General features: G+C 46.2%; 1 protein-coding gene across 3 annotated transcripts in view; it reads left to right on the top strand.

The window, feature by feature from the left end:
- The window catches only part of LARS2 (leucyl-tRNA synthetase 2, mitochondrial), a 336,746-nt gene that overhangs the window by 66,752 nt on the left and 243,893 nt on the right, over window positions 1-26,101 (top strand). Inside the window, exons 2-3 of one of the 3 annotated variants that reach the window (XM_060307181.2) lie at window positions 8,887-8,969; window positions 9,987-10,041. The exons of the other annotated variants lie outside the window; for them this stretch is intronic. The gene's annotated coding sequence lies outside the window, so the exon portion shown is untranslated. The remainder of the gene's footprint in view (window positions 1-8,886; window positions 8,970-9,986; window positions 10,042-26,101) is intronic. 3 annotated transcript variants of the gene reach the window in all.

Raw genomic sequence — 26,101 nt, 5'->3', positions numbered from 1 at the left:
GGGATGAGGGTGTTATGGTGGTGGGATAGGGCTGAATGGGGAAGGGTTCGGTGTTTTGGTTTTATGTGATTATTTATAGGCAGGGGCATAACTTGTATGAACCACTGTAAAAGTTTTCTTCTCTGAGCTGTACTGAAGTCATGTCCTCCTAACACTGTGGACACCATAAGGGAGGAGAATGCCCTTTTCTATGATTCCCAGACCAGATCGGTTCCTACCTTCTTGGCATTGCCCAAAGACCAACAAGGAACCCACAGCTACTAAAGAGGGCAGGGAACAGCCGGGGAAGGTGACCCAGTGGCTGGGAATGGACGTATTTTATTGGTCATCTTTCCATCCATTTCTTTGGGCTCTAGAATTTGCACATGTTGGAGTGAAGTGTGTGGATGCAGTTCTGAACTCGTCATAACGTTCTGATGGGTACAGACTGCTTTCACTTGCAAAAAAGACACAGAGCCTGGCTGGAAAAAATCACGCGTCAGACTTGAGTCATCTGTCCTTAAGGAAATTCTTGGACTGTGGAAATCCTTTTCTGATATTCTGGCCGACCCCACATTTACTCACATATGGGAGAGCCTGGGGAGATCCTCTCAATAGCTATCATAACACTTCTGTCTCCACCTGAAATCTCGGGACCACCCAGACCTTCTCACCTTTGGCTTCCATGGCTCAGGGAAGCAATCATATTGCCACAAGCTCCGGGAAGACTCAGGCTTGCTTCATGCACACTGCTCTTGACTGCTGGCATTAACCTTGCAGGCAGAGGCCCTAATTATACCAGTCACTCTGCCCGATAGACCTGGAGTATCCCCGTGATTAATGGGAGAGATTCACTCAAAACACAAGATATCTCATTTCCTAGTGGGTGTACAAGCAAAGTACTGCGGAAATGTAGCCTCCACTACTCCAGCTGAAATGTCTCGGCAGGTTTCCTTCTATTCCCAAGCAATTGGAAACAGCAGGAGTGTCTCCTTAGCATCCAAAATCATATCCAGGAAGGGGTGGGGGAGGTAGTCATTAGAGGTCCCAGGTGGTTTTTTAACAAAAGTCACTTTATGTAAGTTCACTATAGAAAAGTTGGAAATTATAGAAAAATATGTAAAAGAAACCAAAAGTCACGCAGAATCCCACCAGCCACAGATAACTCTGGTTGGCATTTTTGGGTATCTATTCCCATCTGTTTTGATGCATACATAGAGTAATAGCTCACACAAAATACTCTGTTTTTTAATATTTTTTCTTTTACTTTAGCATACTATCCAAATTATTAAATACTGCCAGTCAACACATATAGAGCATTAGCTGTGCACTGGGACCAGTTTTCCACACTCCGTACTCTACTGATAATACCTCATTTAATCCTCTCAGCTACTAGAAAGAAAGCTACTTTTATGAAAGCTACTTTTATCCCCACCACTCTACAGATGAGGAAATTGAGGTGAGGAGGTGTTAAAACAACTTGCCCAAGGTCATTAGTTAATACACAGTAGAGTTAGGATTCAAACCCTGGCAGCCTGGCCACAAACCTGTGCTCTTAGCTGCCACTGTGCCGTGCTCTGGTTTCCAGTGCTGGCTCCCCAACAAATGAGCTGTTGACCTTGGTAGGTCTCTGGTCCTTCTTGTCACAGCTTGTGTAGGCCTGGCACCAAGGCATGCTGTGCAAACGTTTTCTGAGCACCTACTGTGTGTAAGGTGCTGTGGATTTAACAAACAAACAAATTTAGCAAACACAGGGTCCTGTTCTCAAGAGTGTCGAAAGGTCATAAGGAGACAAACACCGTTTCCTTAAAGGCTGGCACAGCCAGGGAATTCATGGAAAGACCTCCAGGGGGTGTCCTTCAGGCAACAGCGAGAGCAGGACCTGCAGTTTGCGGTGACCCTGAAAGTGGCCAGCAGCCCAGCTTTCAGCACCTGAAAGAGGGGGATTGCTCTAAACAGTTGTGGATCCTCGTAGGGTTGACCTGGCCAGGACCGGGGCAGTAATGCTGCTTGGAATCAGGTGGTGAAAGAGCCGTGTGTCCAGGAAGTGCATTTGTTGCCATGGTGCCCAGATAGCAGGAGGGACCAGAGAGAGAGGAGCCTCTGTGCTGTCTGCCCTGTCCCCAGGAAGGTATTTATGGGGGGAGGATGAGCCCAGGAAAGAATTAGGGACCAATTCCAGCCCCAGGAGGACAAGAGGAGGACGACGTTCCTGGCCACGGCCTGGTCTCCTACAGGCTAGACTCTTGGAAGCCTGAGCTTTGAGTGACAAGGATGCTCAGGGCAGCCAACGCCACACTGCCAGCCTTGGCCAGGACCACTCGTCCTCAGAGCTTGCAACCAAGTGACAAGCTGGGCTGCCACTCCTGTGTTCTCCCTCTTTCATCTGTCCTACTGTGTGGATGAGAGGAAAGGGAGATGCTTTGAATAGTGAAAGCAGCAGGCCAGGGTAAGGCGTCTATAGGTGTGCTTATGCCTGCAGAAAACTAGGTCCTCGTCATTAACCCATGTCTCATGAAAATTGAACCCGTCCCCCTCCAGGTTGGTGACTGGGCTGTGCCCCTCTTGTCAAAGAAGTGTCGGTGTCTGGGAAGCATGGACAGGCCGTATTTTCCTGCTAGAGAGTCCTGACTGCAGCCCCCAGGCATGTCCTCCGGGCAGGCACTGAGTCGAGACTTTTCTGTGCACTATCGCACAGAAACCACACAGCATGAGGCAGGTTCTAGGATTTCTCTTGTGTGGACAAGGAAATGAGCCTTGGGGAAGCCAGTGCCACACCGGGGCCACATTGGGGCGATGCTGCTACTGAGTGACAGAGTTTGGATTCAAACCCAGAGGCATCTAATCACAAACTGCTCGCTTGGTCTTGTGTGACTGCATCCATTTGTGTGACACTTGAAGCTCACTTTGGCCTGGAAATAAACTAACAATTTAAATCCTTTGGGCTCATTTGGTGTTAGTTTATTTAGGCAAAGTGTTACTGGGTCAGGGAACCAGAGAAGTGGCGGGTAGGTTCTGTCTTTATCCGTCTCAGAGCCCAGGTGTCCAGGTTCCAGTCCACACTCCAACCCCACCGAGGACTCCAAGGAGAGCTGGGAGGGGCGGCACGGTTGCCTGCTCACTCCTGTATCCACAGCAACTAGACCAGCATCTGCCCCACACCCAGGGCTCCATCCACACGCTGGATGAAGAGGGGGTGAGGCTCAGGACACCGAGGCTGAAGGCAGACTCCTATCCATCAGGGAAGCTCTTTCTCACCTGTCTCAACCAGCCTCCTTACCTCCCCACACACCCCCTGTTCTGGCGGAGGTCATCTGCACTCCACCCCGTCCCACCTCTCACTTTTGCTTATGACAAAAGTATGCCCTCCTACCAGGCGTACACCACTCCCATCTCCAAGGCCCAGATCCACATTCCTCCCTCCTGCACAGAACTCCCCACTGGCCAGTGGCTTCCTCCCCGTCTCAACTCCTGGCACATCTGTCTGAGCTATGAAAGCCTGGGGGCCCCTCCAGAAGGTCCCCCATCCTGCTCTCCTTCCCCTCTGTCTCCCACTTGCCATTTCATCCTCACCATTTGTGTGTGTGCTGGAGTGGGGGGATGCAGTAAGGAACTGTTGCATCACAGCTGTTGTATTGTTACAGGAGGTAGGAAATTATAAAGACATTACGTTTCTAGAATGATGCTTGCAGAATAATGTTTGTAGAATAATATTAGCACTAAGCATATTTCAGTCCCAGCTTCTTCTTTTGTTTTTAAGACGCTGAAATTCCAAGTCTAATTTTTCCGTGCCCGTTAAAAAATTGAACCTTCCTGTGGGCTTTTACCACCACCATCCCCCACTTTCATCAGGAGCTCAAATGAGCCATGTACTCACACTCCCACCACACAGGTAGCAGTCCAAACACACAGCAGGCCCTGATTCTGGACAAAGAGACCTCTGCCAAGGCTGGGGGAAGAAAATCGAATCCCATTCATTCATACTTTCATGTTTGCTGAGTATCCCCTATGTTCCAGGCACTGCCTTGAGGACACAGTAGTGACTAACATTCCAGTGCAGGGAGCCAGGAGTAGGCAGATAGCACTTTCTAGGGAGGGAAGGAGGTGCTATGGAGAAAGTAAAGCAGAAGACTGAACGAGTGGTGGGAGCCCAGCGTGGGCTCCAGGCAGAGGGATCAGCAAGCAAGAGCAAAGGCCCTGGGGTGGGAGCGTGCATGGCAAGCCAGGCCCGCAGGAAGGCAGAGGAGTGGACCATGGCAGTGGACCAGGGAGTCAGGTGCCGAGGTCGGGGCAGGGGGTAGATCGTAGGACCTTGCAGATGACTTCACATGGCTTTGTGCTGTGCCCAGGTCAGCTGGAGAACCTCTGGAAGATCTTGACTTGTTTTTTTACTTCTGTGTTAAAGAATCCCTCTGGCTGCTGAGTGGTGAACAGACTTGGGGGCTGGGCCAAACGTGGATGCAGGAAAACCAGTTTGGAGGCTGATGGTGGTCTAGGGGCTGGATTCTAGGTACACTTTCAAAGACAAGCTGATGGGATTTCCTGATGTCTTGGATGTGAGTGTTAGAGGAAAAAGAAGTTTGATGAAGTTGACTTTATATGGAAACCATTTTCAAAGTGCTCGTGTGCATATTATTAGGGTCTTTGATGACCCCTGGGAGGTGGGTGGGACTTCTCTTTACAGATGGAGAGTCTGAGGGCCAGAGAGAGAAGGGGCTTGTCCCATGTCACAGGTGTTGTTTCTTAGACCCAGGCCATTGGCTGCTCCTGAGGCATTTAATCTCGTTTCGTGCTTTATGTTCTGAGAGAGCCTGAGCAGGAGGGCTGTGCAGGCCGGGAGAGGGTGAGCTGGGCTCCAAGAGGGGGTCTGCACAGAGGCCAGTGTGAAAGGAGTTGGGGCACCACAGGCGGGGCCTGGGGTTATGGTCGGAGGCTGTCTCTGCACCCTCCACCCTGCAGAGAAAACGTCCTTCACCCTCAGTAGAAAGACTGGGAAGGTGGCACCCTTGGCTCTGCTGGCTCCCCTCTGGCACTAGACTGCAGAGTTGATTCTACTTATTACCACCCCGAGCTTCCACTCCAGCACCTTCCATGGTGGTCACAGCATGATTTGTTGGTGACACAGAGGTCCCACTGGCCTCAGAACAGTTGGGGAAACCCAGACCCTTTGCAGTAATTCAGGGAGGAAATGGGATAAATGGGAGGGTGACCCTGTGCTGCCAAAAGGCTCAAGACATCTTGTCACCCGGTTCCTCAGTGGGGTCCCAGCTGGAACAGAATCTAGCCCTGTGGTTCAAGAGACTTCAATGCTGGGACTGTTATTACAGAGTTTGGGCAGGTTAAGGAAACCCAGAGACCAGCCGCAATGGGGGCTGTTGTTACCACCGGACCTAAAAAGGAGGAGGAAAGGTATTCCTGGAGGCCCGAGGGCTGGAGCATGAAGGAAGGACTGCCCCGAGAGAGCAGCAGTCATGGGGCCACGGCCAGGGCCAGAGCAGGGCCAACAGGGCAGAACTTCCCCGGCTCTCCTCCCCGAGGAAGGTCTCGCATTGGCCAACCCCGCCAGAATCCAGAAGGCGAGGGAACCCCTGGTGCTGCCGTCCTCGGGATCAGCCTTGGGGTACACAGGGCAGGGCCAAGAACAGAAGAAGGGAGAGGCAGAGGGAGAATAACAAACACACCAGAGATGCCTCAAACCTGGGGGAAACGTGTGCTTAAACACTGCGTTGATCGTTCATTACTGCTTTCCCTGAACCTGTGCTTAAGTTACCACTGGAGAAAATCAAGTTCTCGGGAAAGAATATTCTGGTAGGAATAGTGATTAGGTACTAAAATCCAGAGACTGAAATCTTGACTCCTGGGGACTTTCCAAAACACACTTAAAAAATCACTGGCTTCAGATGTCAGAGAGCTTTCAGAAGGCAGAGGAATAGACCTAAGCCCCAGGAAGTCATTTCTAGCTCTAGTGTTAACGTATGTGATCCAGTATTTTCCAAAGTGACCTATATAATTTTGATATAATGGAAACATAAGTCATTTTCCAGGCAGAGTCTATACTAGCAGATAAGCTACTACTATGTAACCCTTTTCAGGGCAGACACATCTGGATAATTGGGATGGTGTAGATGGGTCTTAAAGTCCTCATAAATTCTAGATAATTAGGATGCTTTGGAACCAAAAGGAATTTGTTGTAAACTGGGACTAAATATGTTGCCTTCTTAGTGTGAAAATTTTTTTTAATTAAGACTTTTATTCCTCTTTTTCCTCAACTAAAATCTAGGTTTCCACAGGCGACCAGCTGGCCTTTTGATTTGAGCAGAATTTGCTACTGCTTATAAAGTCAAAGATCAATGCTTATCAAAAATCGTCAGCCTGGAAATCTCTTTAATTTCCTGAGCTGTGTAGGCGGCTTTTCTGATAACATGCACTCATTCTGATGCTACATTTTGGAGGCGGTCTGCATCTGAAAAACACCCTACAATCTGCTTTCCCTCCCAACACCCAGGCACATTGGTCGGCAATTCCCATCAGTCCTTTCTAGCTGCTCCATGGGGCCAAGGCTGGGTCACAAAGCTCTGAATTCACTCCATCTATCCAGAGAGAGGAAGATGGGAGCGCAGACCTGCAGGAGGGCCTCCACACTTCACTGAGATGCACCCTCTTTAGGTCCCTGTCTCCTTCGCCTTCTCTCTGTGGCTGCTTCATGGTGTTTTCTGTCCTTTTTTGCCCTTTTTTTCCCCTTTCTCCTCTGGTAGGGATTTTTGGGAAAGGATCTTAAATTGTAAGGGTTTGCACTCCCACTCCTTTAAATCATCTCTACATCACTTATAATACCTAATACAATGTAAATGCTATGTAAACAGTTATAAATACAATGTAAATGCTATGTAAATAGTTGCCAGTGCACATCAAATGCAAGTTATGCTTTTTGGAACTTTCTGGAATCTTTTAAAAAATATATTTTCTAGGGGACTTCCCCCAGTGGTTGGGACTCCCCTCTTCCGCTGCAGGGGGCAAGGGTTCAATCCCCGGTTAGGGAATTAGGATCCTGCATGCTGTGCAGTGTGGCCAAAAATTTTTAGATAAAATAAAATAAAAAAAATCTGCTACCCCTGCAGATGTGGAAGGCGGACTGTAATTCTTCTGAAAGAAAGAAGGCAACCTTCACTGACAGTGCATACATTCCTCCAGCTGATAGGGGCACTGCATTCGATTACTGTCAATACCCTAGAAATTTAAAAGGAAAAATTTGTATTTCTAGATACAATTAAACAGTTGTGATTTCCACTTTATTATCTTTCTTTTCTTTTATCATGCCATTTCTTTTAGTTCAATATAGCAAGAAGAAAGATGAAAAAGGAACTCAAAGCCTATGTAAAATCTTGTGCTGATGAATTAAACCAAAGCACCTCATTCATTCGTTCATCCAATCATTCATTCAATGATATTAACAAGGAATACTTTTTGAGTATTTACTCTGTGGCAGACTTTATGCTAAGAACTTTAGATGATTACCTCATTCAATCTATATAATTACTCTATGGGATAACTGCTAATATTATCACTATTTCATAAGTAAGAAATTTTCAAGAAGTATGCCAGGTCCTATGCTAAATGGGGAGGAACAGAAAAACTAACATATTTTCTTGGCATCAAGGATTTAGGACCATGGAGGCAGAGACAAATGCATAAACAAAAACATAAAATAAAACATTATAGGAGCCACCATGACCAGCTGTTAGGGTCCAGCTGGGCACAAAGGAGGGAATGGTCCCTTCTCCTTAGTGTTATTCAGCTGGCTGTAAGTCCTGAGGCTTTCCAATGGGTTGGGAAAAAATGGGCCTAGCACCAGCATCTCAGCACACTTGTTTTTCAGCCAAAGCTCTTGGCCACTCCCCCTTTTCCCAATCACCTCTGCTTGCAGGTTCTACTCCACCCTATTGACTGTGTTATCCCCCAGACCCTTGGGTATGCTCACCCCCAGTCCTAGAAAAGAAAAGTCCAATACTTTCTGTGATAACCATGTTGTGATGTAAAAAGTATACTCTGTTAACTGTAGGTACCCTAAGCCCTCTTAGGAAAGCCAGCCTGGGAAGATACCATGATCAACTTTTGAGGGCAGCGCAGGGAGGTTACAAGATGAAAAGTCAAAAGTAATGCTTAAAGCCGAGAGAGTAAGAGGAATTTTCTGTGCTCCTGAGAGGAAGAAGGAAAAAGAAATGAGGCAGAGAGAAGCCAGAGCTACCCAGAGGGTGGGTCCCTAGGGGTAAAAGTAGCAGAAACAGGTGGTCCATGCTGGTGGCCCAAGGAAACTTCTAAGAATGAGGACGCCTAGTGGCCAGTTGTAGTTGTAATCCCTTTCTTCCCATCCCCACCGCAAAAGACACACACACACACACACACACACACACACACACACACACACACAGTAGAGAGGTCTACCACATTCAGGAATACCTTGACACCTTTTGGAGGAAAACAAAGGGCTGAATCTTGTGTGAGGGTGAATGCACTGTGGCATACAGACAGGGAGCTAAATGCAGGGGCAGATCCAAAGTTCATGGAATCTGAAGCTCATACAGTTTGGTGAGATGCCCTTAAAGAAAAATAATACAAAAATATCAACCTTTTGCAAATTTTACCAAAACATATGACCACGTGAACACTTTGCTAGGGCCTCCCACAAGGGAACGGCCCTGGAATTTAAGCTTCATTAGCTTTCTTATAAATCTTTCACTGGGAAGACGTGACCACAGGAGAGCCAGACCCCATTTGAAAATCCTCAGAAATTTTTGAGGGGGCTTCGGGCTCCATAGTCCACACAGTGGGGGAGTTTGAGTCAAGCTGATCTAGATCTCAGGGGTTGGCTGGGTATGACTGACAGCTGGGTTATAATCACTTTCCTAGTCTCCAGAACAAACTACAATCTCAGAGGAGGAGAGACCACAGTGAAGGAGGGACTAAAGGCAGCTGCATCGGAACCTGGAAGGGTAAGTCTGAGAGCTTGCGTTTCTGGAGGGGATGGGAGGCAGGATGACCACAGGCCTGCAGAGTGAGGTGAGCCGGCTCTTAAAAAGCTCTTCAAGTCTTATTAGAAAATTGCAATGGAGAGATCCCCTGCCCTCTCCTCCATCCCAGGGTACACAGTAAGGTCTGTCCTCCACTCTGATTACCCTCATTTTGGAGCTCAGAAAGAAGCTAATCAGAAGACGTACATTGTACAAGCTACTTCAAGTGCAATTTAGAATTCAGCGTGACGAAGGGAGTCATCGGGTGTGTGATTATAAAGAAACATTCCAACATAATTAAGGCATGAAGGTGCAGGAGTGGGAGGGTGGACAGGGATGGTCAGAAGAAACAGGGCACAGCTTACCACCACTCTCGATAGTTCCCAGCTCTGCACACCAACCAATGAGGAAACACAGCTTCCCTGTGTTCCTGCATATCCAGTAGCATCACTAATAATCCCCACAACCCTCTCAGTGGCGTGTATTAGTTTTCTCTTGCTGCTGTAACAAATTACCATAAATTTGATGTCTTAAAATAATACATTTATTTTCTTATAGTTCCATAGGTCAGAAGCCTGAGATGAGTCTCACTGGGCTTAAATCAAGGATTGATGTCAGCAGAGCTGCATTCCTTGCTGGAGGCTCTGGGGAGAAATCATTCTCTTTTCCAGCTTCTAGAAGCTGTCTACACTCCTTGGTCATGGTCCCCTTCCATCTTCAAAGCCAGCAAGTCTTTCTGACATCTCATTACTGTGACATTGACTCTCCTGCCTCCCTCTTTCACATCTAAGGATCCTTGTGATTACATTGGCCTCACCCAGATAATCCAAAATAATCTCTTTATTTTAAAGTCCAGGTGATTAGCAACCTTACTTCTCTTTTCCCAAATAATGTAACATATTCACAGGTTCCAGGGATTAGGGAATTAGTATGTGGACATCTTTGGGGCCATTATTCTGCTTATCACAATAGGAAATATTATTATCTCCTATTTTCCAGGTGAGGAAAATGAGGCACAGAGAGGTCCTGTGGCTTGCTCAACATCACAGAGCCGGTGAGCAGTAAAGTTGGGATTCACCCAGGCCCATCTGATGTCAGACCCTGTATTCTTAACCTTTAAACTGTACTCCTTTCATATAATCATTGTTCTTTTGTTCAATACTTTATTGAATTTTATTTGACACTTCCATTGATAGAAGCATTTGAGTAAGGCAAAGGCTCTGGGGGCAGGAACTGTTGGTGGTATGGACATGCAGGTGTGGGAGAGGCATACTGTATACCCCATAACAGTGGGGGACCATCTGCCTGTGTTAGGTCACAAGAGACCGGGGTTCACATCTCAGCTCTGTCACTTGTATCTATGTGCCTTCCAGCCAATTGCTGGATCTCCTGAGTTTCCTCTGCAAATGATAATAACAGAACAGAACCCACCTTACAGGCTTGTTATAGTAACTAGAACAGCATGTATGAAGCTCCCAGCTGTGCCTAGAGCACAGGTGGTGTTCCATGAATGCTGCTGTTACTACCTCTCTCTCCTTGGCCCCTCTCCCCAAGGAACCTTAACTTCTCGCAGGTAGGTATTAACAGAGGAAATGGTGGCTGAGATTTCTGGATTCTGAGGAAGCAGATCTGGGGAAGCTGAATCAGAACAGGTAGGAGGAGGACAAGGAGCTCTGCTTTTATCTGTCTTAGGTAGAGTCCACATTAGATCTAATTAGAGAAAAAGGGCTCTGTGGCTAAAACACATTTTAAAAACACTGATGTCTCCCTCCCTCCCTTCCTTCCTTCTTTGTGTTTTCAGAAAAGTTTGGAAGAAGGAGAGGAGAAATAAAATGTCCATTAGATCTAGAGTTCTTGGTTGCAAGCAACAGAATCTGACTCTGACTAACTTAGATGAAAGTTGGAATTTAGTGGAAGGGCATGGGGTGACACCAAATTGAAGACAAAGTTGAACATCTGGGGCTCGGGAAGACAGGAGCATGTAGACAGCAGGAAGGAATAGATAGCCTCTTCAGGGCAGCAATGCCCTGAGTGGAGCCCTTCCCGCTGGCCCCCTGGGCTTGGCACTGGGTCCACTATCCATCTTCCTGGGAAGCAGAGTTACTGGACTAGCTTGGGACGCTTGCTGGCCCCATGTCTCAGTAGGCAGGGAACCTTGACTGACTGTCCCACCAGAGCATCTCCAGAGGGCAAGATGGGGTTCCCCAAGAAGATACCAGCAAGCAAACAACTGTCACCTTTGACAAAGGTCACCTTTGCAAAGCAACCATCGGTCACCTTTGCTATGTTTGAAAATGTATCTTTCACCCCTGACCTGCCTCCAGGACTCTCTTTCATTTCCTCATTCTTTCTATTTAAACTGCAAAATGTCATTTTTGTAGCTACTGCCACCCTCCCCCCCCCAAAAAAAAAGAAAAACAGGAAAAAGAAAAGCTTTGTACTTCTTGGAGTTGGGGAGAAATACTTTATGTTTTACCCTCAGTTGACTCGGGGTCAACTGAGTTTGGTTAATACGGGACCCTGAGCATAGTGGCTGTGTCAGCATCAGTCGAAAAAGGACCACTATGTCACAAAAGACTCACCTGTTAAAACCTCATATTTTACATTTGAGACACAGGTCGGAGATGCTCAGTGACCTGCTCAAGGTCACAAGGCAGTTTAGAGGCAGGATCTCTGCTGGTTCCTTCCATTAAACACCCTAGGCCTTTGGAGTGGCAGTGCCTCATCAAGAGGGAGCTTCCTCTTATCTGTCAGGCACAACGTTGCCCCATCATGGATGAGGATGTGAGTGGCGCCTCCTGGCATTTGCGGTACGATATGACGCTGAAACCCAGCACCCAGGGATGGGCTCCTGGGCGATGGAGCACCGCTGGCTGTGTTTGAGGTGTCCAGAGTCAGGTGCAGCTCCCTTGTCAGTCCGTGCCCCTGAGGGCTTAAAAAAGGAAAGAAAGAAAAAGAAAAGAGAAATGCTTCCAATCTCTGATTTTACAGAACAAGGCAAATTTCTCATTTTGACAGAATCAAAACCCAAATCCGCCTTACCAAGAGACCAGAGGAAAAAACAAAGTTCAATAGATTTTTTTTTCTTAAACTGTTGGATCCCATTTGAAAGGAAATGGGTTTCTTTCTTTAAAAGAGAGAGACAAGAGAAATGAGAGTCTCTCCAGGATGGAGAATTCAGAAGTATGGTGTCCCTACGTGCCCGGAAACCAAGGGAGGGTCAGCAGTTTCAGGGTGTGGTTGACAGGTGATTTGACCAGGGGGTGTAGAACTGGAAGAGGGTAAGTTCTAGAAGAACTGGGGCGTCTCTTACCGTCCAGTGACTTCCAAATGGCATCCTTCAGTTTCAAGGTGGGCAGGGCAGGGTGAGCTACTCAAATCAAAGTTGGCACTACAGTGAGCCTCCAAGCCCCACCTCCAAATGCTGGGCCTAATTGTCTTGCTCTAAAGTAGATGGAATCTAAACCCAAACACCCCATTCTACCTTTATTGCATTTCTAGGCTGTCATTGCCCCCAGACTTTTCTTCCTGATGGGCCACTTGAGTGAAAAACAAAACAAAATAACCCCAGACCTTGCAGCAAAATGAAGCAAAACCTATCCTGTATTTCACCAGGAATAAAGTATTCTGTTGTTGATTTTTAAATGCAGACACTTTGCCTTAGTATGATTTATACCTCATTTTATCTTTCCGATACATTTAGCCATCAGTGGGTGGGAAGTTTTCAGAGCCCTGCTCAAATGTCATCTTGTCCAAGAGATTGGCCATCCTATCCCCAAGAGAATATGCCTTAGTACCTAGAAAAGCCCTGGCATATATTAGGTGTCCAGTAAATATTTGTTGAATGAATGAATGACAAATTCTTTCACTCAGATGCGCCCAGACCCAGTTGTGCTGATGCCCACGATATTCATCGACTACCCTCTGAGGTAGATACAGTGGGCACTGTATGGGAGGGATAAAGGGAATAGTACCCCAGGCTGCCGCCCTGGAGGACTTGAATGTGTAATTTGGGAGGAAAAAAAAAATGTACGTGTTATAGAAGTTAGTTAACTCGTAACAGAAACAGAGCAACAAGGAGGCAAATGGGGCCGTCCATCTGCAAGTGATTTCATTCATCCATCAAATGTCCTGAGTGCTGACTGAGGCTGGCTGCTCAGCTGAGTGCTGGGGCATGATGAATCCTGAGGTCCACCCTGCCCTTCCCGAGCCTTGAGTCTGGTGGGGTGAAGGGAGAGTGAGAAGAACGCCCAGAGATAGGGAAAATTTAGGTCTCAGGCTTTATAAGAAACTTATTTAATATTCTTTAATTACCTTAAAATCAATGTAGAAATTTGACTAAGAATTGAGGATTGAAAAATCTATTTTAAGTTCACGTAATTGATTTTGTGGGATCAACTTTTAGAGCTGGGCAGAGCTTGGAGATCCTCTAGCCCACCCCACCCCCTCATTTATTATCAAATGTGGAAAGCGAGGCTCAGATCAGCCAATGAATAGTTTTCCATGTAAGAAAGAGGACCCACATCCCTAGGATGACAAAATCACAATCTCTATATGGTCATATATAGTGGAGAAAGCATACAATATGATAGCGACTTTGTGGTCATGGAATTTTACTTTTTAAATTTTATACATCATTAAAGCAGGATGTGAGATTTGTGTGTTTATCAAAATGAGAGTGTATGCCTGACCCAGTCCTCTGCCAAAGTAACACTGTTGTGAAAGATAATGAAAGAGAGGGAAACTGCCCAGATCAGAGGAAGCCATGGAGACCTAGTGACTGTATGTGCCATGATAAATGACTCATGGTTATGTAAGATGTTAACAACAGAGGGACCTAGGGGAAGAGCACACAGAATTTTCTGTACCATCTTTGCAAATCTTCACAATTATTTGAAAATAAAAAGCAATTTTTAAGAAGGAGAGCATGGTGTGGTAGATTGTATTTTCTAAAAGTGGATGCCACACGGTCTTCCAAAGTTTGCCACCTCCACGTCAAGAGGTAGAATCTATGTTCTCTCCTTTGAGGGGGCGCAGGTTACTTACCTTCTCTGTGCTTCTGCTGCCTCTGTAAAACGGGAAAACAGTGCTAGAATTGTTTTTACTATGAAATGGGAATACACATGTAAAGCATGTAGACAGAGCTTGGAAATGTTGGATGTCATTATTGTGGGGCACAAGTTAGGAACCCCGTTATCAGAGCTGGACTGGCAACCAAAGTAACTTAATACAGAATCCTGGGAATTCCTTAAACTCCTCCTGTTTCAGGGGAGAATCCTTGCCGAGGGTGGAGATGCCAAGTTTGCAGGTGGGCTCTGGGAGAGACGGGATGGAGAAGATAAATGCAGAGACCAGGGATGGACGATGATGTGTAGTGCATTCGCTCGGGGAAGGAGGAAACTTCCATAGTCTGTGTCGATCAGGGGTGGTGTCAGGAGGGGGTTAGCTGTAGCTGTACCTTGAAGGCTGGCTCAGGTGCAAACGAGCAGAAAGGCAGGGAAGGGTAGCAGAGGTGGAACCAGGGCCTCACCAGGGGCCTGCCTGGGCACACTTTTAATGTTATTTGTTATTTGCCTTTAGCTATCCTTCTTTCTCGATTTTTACCAATGTGAAATGGTGGAAAAGAATCTGTACATTTCATCATTTTAATGATAGTAGACTCTAGCCATGAACTCAAAGGTTCCTGCTGGCCTACAAGTACTCGTCAGCTAAGCCCTCTCCCTCCAAGGTCACATGTCCATCAAATGGCACAAATTGGAGCTTATACCCAAGACTGGTCACTTAGGACAGACACATCCATGTGCTGATGGTGATTGGTCCAGAGGTGGCCCTGGGACACCAGCAGGACCAATCAGTCACCTCTCCTGGGATCATAAGCTCTCTGGGAGAGACAGGGAACCCTTGTGGTGGTTTTAAGTCATGGCCACAAATTCTGTGATACTCCTGCCTTAGAATTGTAGCCCATGACTTTCCCCTTGAATTTGGGCAGGATCATAACTGCTTTGAGCACAGAATATGATGTAAGTAACACCAGTTGACATGTGGCTTCTGTCTTGTTTGTTGAAACACTTGCTTTTACAGCCTTGAACCACCAGACAGTAGAATAGAGGAGAGGAGAGGAAGGAGGGAAGGGGAGGGGAGGGGAGGAGAGGGGAGGGAATATGAGCCCTTAGTCATTTGAGTCATCCCACCCCTTGTGCTAGACATGGAGTGAAAAAGCACTTAGATGATACCAGCTCCCAGCCATTTGAGTCTCACCAGCTGTTATGGATTGAATGTTATACCCCCAAATTCATATGTTGAAGCCCTAATCCCTAATGTGATGGTATTTGGAGATGGGGCCTTTGGGAGGTCATTAGTGTCAGATGAGGTCATGAAGGTGGTGGCCTCATGATGGGACTAGTGCCCTCACAAGAAGAGACACCAGAGAGCTGTTGCAAGCACGTGCTAAGAAAAGACCTTCTGATCACATAGAAGGCAGCTGTCTGCAAGCCAGGAAGAAACCTGCACCAGAACCTGACTGTGCCGGTACCCTGATTTTGGACTTGCAGCCTCCAGACTGCAGGAAAATAAATTTCTGTTGTTTAAGTTACCCAATCTATGGTATTTTGTTATGGTAATCCAAGCACACTAAGATACCAGCTGAGACCCCAGACATAGTGGAGCAGAGAACAGCCAACCCTGCCATGCCCTGTCTGAATCCTTGGTGCATAGACTCCATAAGCATAAGAAACAGTTGTTTTATACCACTAAGCTTTGGAGTGACTTTTTAATATAGCAATATCTATTAACTGGATGATGGTTCCTATTAACTGGAACATTGTCCTTCCAGACCCTTAAGCTGGGGACTGTGGAAGCTTTGAGTTGCCAAAGGCCGTATCAGCTAACAAAGGGACAGAGAGAAGGAGCTGGCCTGAGAAATAAGCTGGCACAGAGCTGGCAATGAAGAGGAGGAAAGGTCCAGCCCTCCTTGATGATACCACTGAAACCCCTGGATCAAGCTGTGTCAATCTCCTCTTGAACTTTTCAGTTATATGAGCCAATATATATTTTTTTAAGTCTTAAGCCAGTTTGATTTGGTTTATATTCCCTCCAGTTATAACTGGAATAGAGATTAAGAGGATAAAAAAGGGAATTCCCAGGCAGTCCAGTGGTTAGGAATTCACAGTTTCACTGCCATGGCCTGGGTTCAGTTCATTGTCAGGGAACTAAGATCCTGCAACTTGCATGTGGGGCAGCCAAAAAAAAAGGAATGAAAAGGAAGACAAGAGAAATGGAGGAAGGCAGGAGGGGGTTAGGTGGGAAGGGGGACAAGACCAGACCTGTTCTGTTTTCCATTTAAATGTAAGTGGTATCTGTAGCAGACACTGTAGGTTGCCCATTTACCATCCATTCCCCACCTTCCACCTTATTAACAGAACCAATCCAGGTTGTCCAATGTTCCTTACCACTGATTGGCTCAGGAGTGGGCATGTGATGAAGTTCCTCCAATGAGATGTGAGGGGAGGTCTCTGGGAGGAGCCTTTGGGAAAGGCTTCCTTCTCTCCAGGAGGCAAGACAGGCCCTCTTGCCTTCTCACCGCAGGAGTTGGGAAGTACACCTGGAGGGGCCACAGCTACCTTGCAGAGAAGGAACCTGGGTCTTAGATGACATTGAGCTGCTGATTATACCTTGCCTCAGGCGCACTCTCTTCTGCCTTTTGTGTGAAATAACAAATGACAATCCGGTTTGAACTGCGGTTTTCTGCTACTTGCAGCCCTGATATTGCAGAGCCTGAGGAAGGCCGACTCACCACCATGTTATTTTACTGAGGAAGGAACCAAGGCCTAGAGGGACATCTGTGTGTCCAGGTGTCAAAACTAACTGATGGCAGTGAGAGACAAGAGCCTCACCTCCCTTCTAACCTAGGCCTCATCCCATGGTAAGACAGGTTCTAGAATCTTCCATGTTGCCTTGCCCCCCCCCCCCAGCCCTGAGCCTTCTGTAGTCAGCTGTGTATGCAGAAGCTCATCTGATTTGAATCCAGCAGGCTATATTCCACCTAATTAAGCAATTAAGAGCAGGAAGGCTACATCTCCAGAGCCTACCTGCTTTTCATGGTGAGCCTTTATAAGCCCTGACTGGTTGTTGTGATGGATGCCAGGGGCCGTGGAGACCTCTGGAAGCTGAGTCTTGCTGGGCTGGCCTGGGGGCTGTGGCCCTGACTTTTTATGGAATCTGAAGTCTGCCTTTGGAATAATTACCTCCATGTGATTGTGGGATTAATGTCACCTGGGCCAGAGGTCTGCTGTTTTCTGCTTAAGGGAGGAAAAACAAAACCCTTTGGAGAGGCTCAATGACTGCGAACTTGGAAATCGCCCTAAGAATTAGTGAGCCAGTGTGGTGAGGCCAGAGCACAGCCAGCAGCGTGCTGAACAAGTGTGCTCGTGGGTGAGGTAGAGAGGAGCCTCATAGAAAATGTGTTGATCTTCCTGCTTTCCTCACACACAGGCACAAGGGTGTGCAAATTCACTGAGAAGCAGGCAGCGGTGGGCTTCTGATATGACACCCTCTGTCCTGGGCGCCCGCTATCAGGAAAAATTCAAGCCAGAAGGTTCAGGAAGAAGATAGCTTGGGAAAAGCCGGGTCCAAATAGAAGCCACCCTCATGTTGGACACCTCAGCCATTGCTCTCATTAGTCAAGGGCCCGCCCTGCAGCTCAGATTCACAGGCAGTAATGTTTCAGCACCAAGGCAAACATCCTTCTCTCAGAAGAACTCCCTCAAAGAGACTGATGCTACAGGTAGAGGTGCCGTCTGCCACACGTCTGCCACTCAGCCAGACAGAGAGCTGCTGATAAGTGGGTGGGAGGCACCCCCAGCCGATGTTCTAGAACAGCATTTTCCCTCAAGTTCAGTGTGGGGCGGGGCGGGGGCGGATGATGTCCTCAGGCAGGTGCTCTGTGGCTGGTCTTGGGGGTTGTGTGTCTTTGTGGCCCCGGGTCCTGTTACCCTGAGTGGCTCTGTGGGACGAGTGGTGAGTGTTGGGGGTGGGGGAGGCAGAGTGTAAGTTGTCCTGCGCAAGCGGGTTGTGTGTGTGTGTGTGTGTGTGTGCGCGCGCGTTCGCTCGCTTACACAGGGACCTATAGGGATTTGGGTATCCCCAGATATGGGAAATGCCTGGTGCTTTGCAGGCAGAGCTCTAGACCAGGAATGTAGTCATGTTAATAAAACTAGAACGTGAGTTAGATATTAACTTTCAATTTTCTAGTAGCTACATTAGAAAAAAAGAAAAGAAAATCTATTTCCAAAATATATTTTATTTAACCCAGCATATCCAAAATTATCATTTCAACATACATTCAATATAAAAATATGTAAATGGGATATCTTACGGTCTTTTTTCTCTTGTGAAGTCTTCAAAATCTGGTGTGTATTTTACACTTACAGCAATATCTCAGTTTGGACCAGCCCCACGTCAAGTGTTCAATAGTCACGTGTGGCTCATGGCTGCTGCCCTGGACAGTGTGGGTCTGGAGACTTGAATCTGAGTCCCTGCTCGGTTTCTTTCTAGCTCTGTGGCCCTGAGAAAATTATTTATGTGTTCTGAGCCGCTGTGTAGCCATCTGTGTAAGGCCATTGATAGTCCATCTCATGGCAGTCATTCACGTAGCGTCCTATGTGTTGCTGGGTATCTAGGGTCCAAATCAGTGCTGCGGGGCTGGCTTGTACAGTGGTGTGCCAGAGCTGGACCATACATGCTCACAAGAGCCGATGGTTAAATATTCAGGAATTTTGTAAACTGATGGTAAACTATTGGTCTCTTGAAATCAGCCATGGTGGGAGAATGTTTACACCATGGAAATGAGCAAATGCTTACAAATCGGTCCCTGCCACTCCAGAGAGCTGGTTGTTAAACATTGACTTGCACGCCATGGACTTGGGTATATTTATATGTGATTGCAGGGGTGAGTGTGGTCTGGGGGCTGCTTCCTTGGCTGTTTTTTCTCGCTGAGGCCTCATCATCTCCCTTTAGGTGCTCCTGTCTTGTGGCAGCCCCTTCCAGATTACTCTTTCCCACTATGAGAGGCAGCATTGAGGAGTGGTTAAGCCAGCAGAATCTGGAGCAGACCCTGGATCCTCCATTTCCTCCTTTTGTAACTGTGGACAGGTTAACTTCTCTGTGCCTTAGTTTTCCTCATCCGTAAAAATAATAGCAGCTGAGAAATAGGGTTAAATACCATCCCCGTAGGGCTTCCCTGGTGGCGCAGTGGTTGAGAGTCGGCCTGCCGATGCAGGGGACACGGGTTCGTGCCCCGGTCCGGGAGGATCCCACGTGCCGTGGAGCGGCTCGGCCCGTGAGCCGTGGCCGCTGAGCCTGCGTGCCAGGAGCCTGTGCTCCGCAACGGGAGAGACTGCCGCGGCAGTGAGAGGCCTGCGTACTACAAAAAAAAAAGAAAAAAAAAAAACCATCCCCGTAAAGTGATAGAACAGTGCCTGGCATACAGTATGTGCTCATGAATGTTGCCTGTTCTATGTTGATGATTCGCAGCTGATGTCTGCAGCTCCTCCTGGCCTGCAGGCTCTAACTGTCGGTCACTGTGGAACAGTCGTGAAGGGGCAGTGTTTATGGCAGGGGCATCCAGAGGACGAGCTGGTGTGATGGTGGGTTAGGTAACACCACAGTCAGGTTGGACCTGGGGTTGTCTTTCCTTCCATTTTCCTCTCATCTTCTCTTTCTCATCCTGTCATGAGAATTGACCGCCTACTGTGTGTGAATTCTGTGGGGAGGGGATGGGCACACAAAACTGAGAAAGCTGATCCCTGCCCTCAAGGAGCTTACAAAAGCTCTTTGGGGTCTTCACTAATTTTTAAGAGTATAAAGGGGTTCTGAGATGGAAAAGTTTGAGAACTGCTGGACTGCGGGTATAACAAAAAGACTACTAAATGTGGGGGCCAGAGGGGTTGGCAGGTTTGAGCTCTAGCACATATTACTGTGTTTCTAATCCCTTGACTTCTTCTGGCCTCAGTTTCTTCCTCTGTAAAATGGGAGTGGTAATGTGGATGGATACCCCAGCCACCTCCAGGGCGCTGTGAAAGTACATTTAAAGACTCTGAAGGCCTGGGGGTGGGGAGGGGTTGCTGTAGGCACAAGCTGGGCCCTTGGGGACTATGTTCTAAAGCTGACATTTTACTATCTGGGGGATCTGGCTGACCCCCCTGAAGTGAAGAGAAGCCCAGAGAGTACCCAACAGGCTATCCCAAGCCCTGTCATCTGGCTTTCTGGAATACCAGGGATTCTCTGGGGTAATTCCCACATCAATGCATGAAAAGCAAAACCGACACATTTAGGTGACTTTGGAAACATTGCTGGAAAATGCAGGTGGCGAGTTCCCTGGTGGCCTAGTGGTTAGGATTCTGGGCTTTCACTGCCTTGGCCCAGGTTTAATCCCTGTTGGGGATCTGAGATCCAGCGAGCCAAGTGGCATGGCAAAAAAAAAAGAGGCAGGGAAGGGATTTGGAGCTTGAAATTTCCAGATTTCTACCACCCTTCTTTGACTGGAATTGACAGCCTCAAGTGTGTCACCTACCAGGACCAGTCTCAAATGGAGGGCTGTTAAGACTCCAGAATAGCCCAAAGGGGACATTGCCCCACCCTACCCTGCTCCTGACCTTCTTCCATCAACCCTGGCTTCCTCCAGGATCCAGTGCTTTTTTCCTCCCCAAAAGATGCTGTCATGATTGTTCCTACCCATAAGAACCCCTAGGTTGTCTCCCACCAGAACCCCTATCTCCTACCTCATTCCCCCAGAGACCCCAGCCCTAACCTTGGCCAATGACTAGGTGGAATGAGGAGACTCCATAAGAGCTGAAGAGCTTTTCCCAAAGAGCTTCAAAGGTTCCTGGGATGTTTAAATATGCCAATATTAATAGAGATGTTTTAAGTAGAAGAAAATGCCAAAATTGCCGCTGGTCAAAATGTTAAAAAACACTCCATGGCAAACTCAGCAACCAGCAGGGTAGAGAGGACAGGTTCTCCTTAGCATCACTCTGGCCAATTAACTCCAGTCCCTCTATTCCCCTCACTGAGGAGGAAGCCTTCCCAGCACCTCTCCCTTGCCCCTGCTTGTTAAGGAAGACAATTAGCATCTGAGCAGAGGTCTCCAAATGACATCCTGTCAGTTTTCTGTCTAGTTCAATACCATTTCCAACAGTGACTTTCAAAACAGAAATGATTTTTTTGTCATTTACTTACAATTTTTAATTTTTTTTTTTTTTTTTTTTTTTTTGCGGTATGCGGGCCTCTCACTGTTGTGGCCTCTCCCATTGCGGAGCACGGGCTCCAGACGCGCAGGCCCAGCGGCCATGGCTCATGGACCCAGCCGCTCCACGGCACGTGGGACCCTCCCGGACCGGGGCACGAACCCGTGTCCCCTGCATCGGCAGGCAGACTCTCAACCACTGCGCCACCAGGGAAGCCCTACAATTTTTAATATTTTAAATCTGTTTTACATAGTTGTGTGATTATATTCTAAAAACAATTTAATAGGCTGTTTAACATTTTAATATAATAAACACATTTTTTTTGGTTTTATTAAGCACTTCTTCTTCTTTTTGTTTTTTTTCTTTTCCAAAATGGAAATGGTTTTTTAAGTGTACAAAAGTAATGCATCGTTTAAGAAAAAGTTTAGGGGAATTCCCTGGCTGTCCAGTGGTTAGGACTCAGCGCTTTCGCTGCTGTGGTCCAGGTTCAGTCCCTGGTTGGGGAATTAAGATCTGGCAAGCCGTGCCACGTGGCCAAAAAAAAGAAAAAAGAAAAAGTTTAAAATAGGGAAAATAAAAAACCACTCATAATCCCTTCCCCCCAACTCTAACACAGCAATACCATCATATTGGTGCTTTTTCCTTGCAGTCTCTGTCCCTATAAATACATTTTATTTGAACGTTGTGATGCTTGTCTTGGCTTGGTTCCCCAGAAAGCAGAGTCTGAGACAAAGGTTTCTGTGCAAATATTTCACTGAGGAACATGATTTCAGGGAGGAGGAATGAGAAATGGGGAGCGAAGCTGGCAAGAATGTGTTATGGAACTGGCCACAGCTGAGTGCACCTGGGTGCTGGATCCAAGATCATCTGAGGAGTCATAGGAAGACCTTGCGTGGGTGGGGGGAGAAAGAGAGAAGCATTTTCCATTGGCTCCCAACCCCTGTCGGTCGGTCAAAGGCTTTCCCCATGGGGTAACTCACCCACATTTCTGAGGTGCCCTTGCATGGGTGCTGAGTGGGTTTCCCCTAAGTCTCAGGCGATGGCATTGACAGAGAAGCCCCAGGGTGAGCGGCATAAGCAGGGGACACATAATGTCAGGTTGCAGCTGTGAGAAGCTGGCCGGAGTTGACCCAGAACTGGTCACCCCAGCGTGGGCAGGACTAAGAGACAGGCAGGGCCAAGCAGATCTGAAGAGGTGCCCAATACAGTCTTGGTGATGCCCACCTAATTTTATCCTTGCTTTCCCCACTGAACTTTATATATTTTCCATATCGATCAATAGTTCTCAAAAATTTTTAATTGAAATGTAGTTGATTTACAATGTTTCAGGTGTACAACAAAGCAATTCAATTATACATACATATATATATTCTTTTTCAGGTTATTTTCCATTACAGGTTGTTACAAGATATTGAATGTAGTTCCCTATGCTATACAGTAGGTCCTTGTTGTTCATCTATTTTATATATTGTAGTGTGTATCTTTTAATCACAAATTCCTAATTTATCCCTCCCCCACTTCCCCTTTGGCACCCGTAAGTTTGTTTTCTATGTCTGTGAGTCTGTTTGTTTTGTAAGTAAGTTCATTTATATTACATTTTAGATTCTCTATGTAAGTGGTGTCATATAGTATTTGTCTTTCTCTGTCTGACTTACTTCACTTAGTATGATAATTTCTAGGTCCATCCATGTTGCTGCAAATGGCATTATTTCATTCTTTTTTATAGTTGAGCAAGAGTCCATTGTATACATGTACCACATCCTCTTTAACCATTCAACTGTTAATGGACATTTTGGTTGCTTCCATGTCTTAGCTATTATAAATAGTGCTGCTCTGAACATTGGGGTGCATTATCTTTTGGAATTAGAGTTTTCATCTTTTCTGGATATATGTTCAGGAATAGGATTGTTGGATCATATGGTAACTTTATTTTTTAAGGAACCTCCATACTGTTCTCCATAGTGGCTGCACCAATTTACATTCCCACCAACAGGGTAGGAGGATTCCTTTTTTCCCACATCCTCTCCAGCATTTATTATTTGTAGACTTTTTGATGATGGCCATTCTGACTGGTGTGAGGTGATACTTCACTGTAGTTTTGATTTGCATTTCTCTAATGATTAGTGATGTTGAGCATCTTTTCATGTGCCTTTTGGCCTTCTGTATGTCTTCTATGGAGAAATATCTGTTTAGGTCTTCTGCCCATTTTTCGATTGGGCTGTTTGGTTTTTTTGACATTGAACTATATGAGCTGTTTGTATATTTTGGAAATCAATCCCTGTTGGTCACATCATTTGCAAATATTTTCTCCCATTCCATAGGTTATCTTCGTTCTCATAATTTTTAATGGCTGCTTTCCAAGTAGAGGGAAAAGTTTAAATTTTATATATAATCGATTTCTATATATTGTATTATTTGCAAAACAGTGACAAGTTGGCCCACTGAGGTGACCTAAGAAGGGTCATTTTATACCTTTGTGGCATAGAGGGAGGTGTCATTCCTCAACCCAAGTGAGTGGAGGGAAGGCATTGATCTCCTTACTAAATACTTCTGTTTCTGTTTCAAATTCAAAACTTTTGGAATACATTGATGATTGGAAGTCAGGAGAAAAGAACCCTACTGACTTCAGTGTTCTCAATAAAACTCTATCCCTTTTCTTCCTTCCCAGCAGTAATACTTTTAGGACTGCTAGAGAACTCTGGATAAAGATGGGTTTAGGACTCCATTTGTCTCTTGGCACTCATCCATTCCGCAAATACTTATTGAGCACTTGCCATATGTCAGGTATGGCACCAGGCACTGGGGACCCAGAGACCACGGACCATCTCTGTCCTCAGGGCATCAGGTGATACAGGCTTGTAAACAATCAAATGTTATGACAATGCTATGATAATAAGGGCAAGACACAGCAGGGAAAGAATAGGTCTGACATTTCATTCATTCATTGACTGTATTTGTTATTTATTGCTGGGCAATAAACTGCCCCAATACTTAGCTACCTAAAACAATAATAACTATTATCACACAGTTTTGGTGGATCAGGAATTTAGGTACAGTTTAGCTGAGTGGTTTAGGCTCAAGGTCTCTCATGATGTTGAAGTCAGGATGCCAGCCAGGGCTGCAGTCATCTGAAGGCTTGACCAGGACTCAGGGATCTGCATCCAATATGGTTCCCTCACATGGCTCTTAGCAAGAGGTTTTAGTTTCTTGCCATGTAAACCTGGACTGCTTGAGTGTCTGTGATGTGGCTGCCCCAGAGCAAGTGATCCTACAAAAGGAAGTTGAAGTGTCTTTCATGAGCCAGCCTCAGAAATCGCACACCATCACTTCCACTATATTATATTGGTCCCACAGGACAACGCTATGCAGTACAGGAGGGGACTACCTGAAGAGTCAACATTAGGAAGTGGGGATCATTGGGGGCCACCTTGGGGGCCACTACCACGTTGGTTCATTGATTCATTCGATTGCCAGTTATTAAGCACCTGCCAGGAGTCTGGCACTATGCTCAGGACTGGGGATACCAACATGGCTGGCAATAATTGAGTTCAGGGACCAATTCTTTGTTTAATTTTATATCTCCAGTGCCTGGAACACAAAGTCTCGGTAAAGGCTTATTTGTCAAAAGGAAGCAAAATGAAGTGGTTAGGAGCTGGACTTATGGAGCCAGTATGCCTAGGTTCAAATCTGGCCTCCTCCTCCCCACAGTGATGGTTTTCCAACAAATCATGTTGGTTTATGTTGCTTACAACCAAGAATGCTAATGATATGCTCATTAGTTTTCCCACCAATCTCCTTTTATTGTTCAGACTCCACACAGGATCCCACATTACATTTAATTGTCATGTCTCCTTTAATCTGGGACAGTTTCTCAGTCTTGCCTTGTCTTTTATGACCTTGCCACTTCTGAAGAGTACTGAGTATGCATTTTGTAGAATGTCCCTCAATTTGGGTTTGTCTGAGATTTTCTCGTGATTAGATTGAGGTAATGCATTTTGGACAAAAGCACCAGAAGTGATATTATGAATCATATGAGGGATACGTGATATCAACATGTCTTATTACTGGTGCTGTTGACTTTCATCACTTGGTTAAGGTGGTAGGTATCTGCACAGTTTCTATTTTTTCCTTTGTAATTAATAATTATCTTGAGCTACTTTGAAACTGTGCAAATGTCTTCTTTTTTCGTTCTTTTACCCATTGATTTGGCATCCATTGATAATGCCTTTGGACAACAATTATTCCATGTTGTTTGCCTGTTCCTGATTTCCTATCTCTATCATTCATTCTACATTTATTAATCGGAATTTTACTTTAAAGAAGAATTATCCCTTCTCCTTCTTATTTACTTATTCAGGTATTTATTTATAACAGTATGGACTCATGGATTTTTTTCCCTATGGTTTATAATCCATTACTATGGTTATTTATCGCTCAAATTATCTCAGATTTGGCCATTGGGAACCCTCAAGCTGGCTCCTGTGTGTATAGGAGAAATTATTTTTAGTTTTAATTTTTTATTATAAAAGTTATATATGCCTGGGTGGAGGGTACATGAGACCTCTCTGTACTATTTTTGCAGTTTCTTGTAAATATATAATTATTTCAAAAAGGAAGGTAAAAAAGTAATGTATGCTCATTATAAAAAATCAGGAAAGGGCTTCCCTGGTGGCGCAGTGGTTGAAAGTCCGCCTGCCGATGCAGGGGACGCGGGTTCGTGCCCCGGTCCGGGAAGATCCCACATGCCGCGGAGCGGCTGGGCCCGTGAGCCATGGCCGCTGAGCCTGCGCGTCCGGAGCCTGTGCTCCGCAACGGGAGAGGCCACAATAGTGCGAGGCCCGCGTACCGCAAAAAAAAAAAAAAAAAAAATCA

The sequence above is a fragment of the Globicephala melas genome, chromosome 11, assembly GCF_963455315.2.
Source record: "Globicephala melas chromosome 11, mGloMel1.2, whole genome shotgun sequence".
Lineage (NCBI taxonomy): Eukaryota > Metazoa > Chordata > Mammalia > Artiodactyla > Delphinidae > Globicephala > Globicephala melas.
Note: the sequence above shows the minus strand (reverse complement) of the source record. Positions and strands in the feature narration are given on the sequence as shown.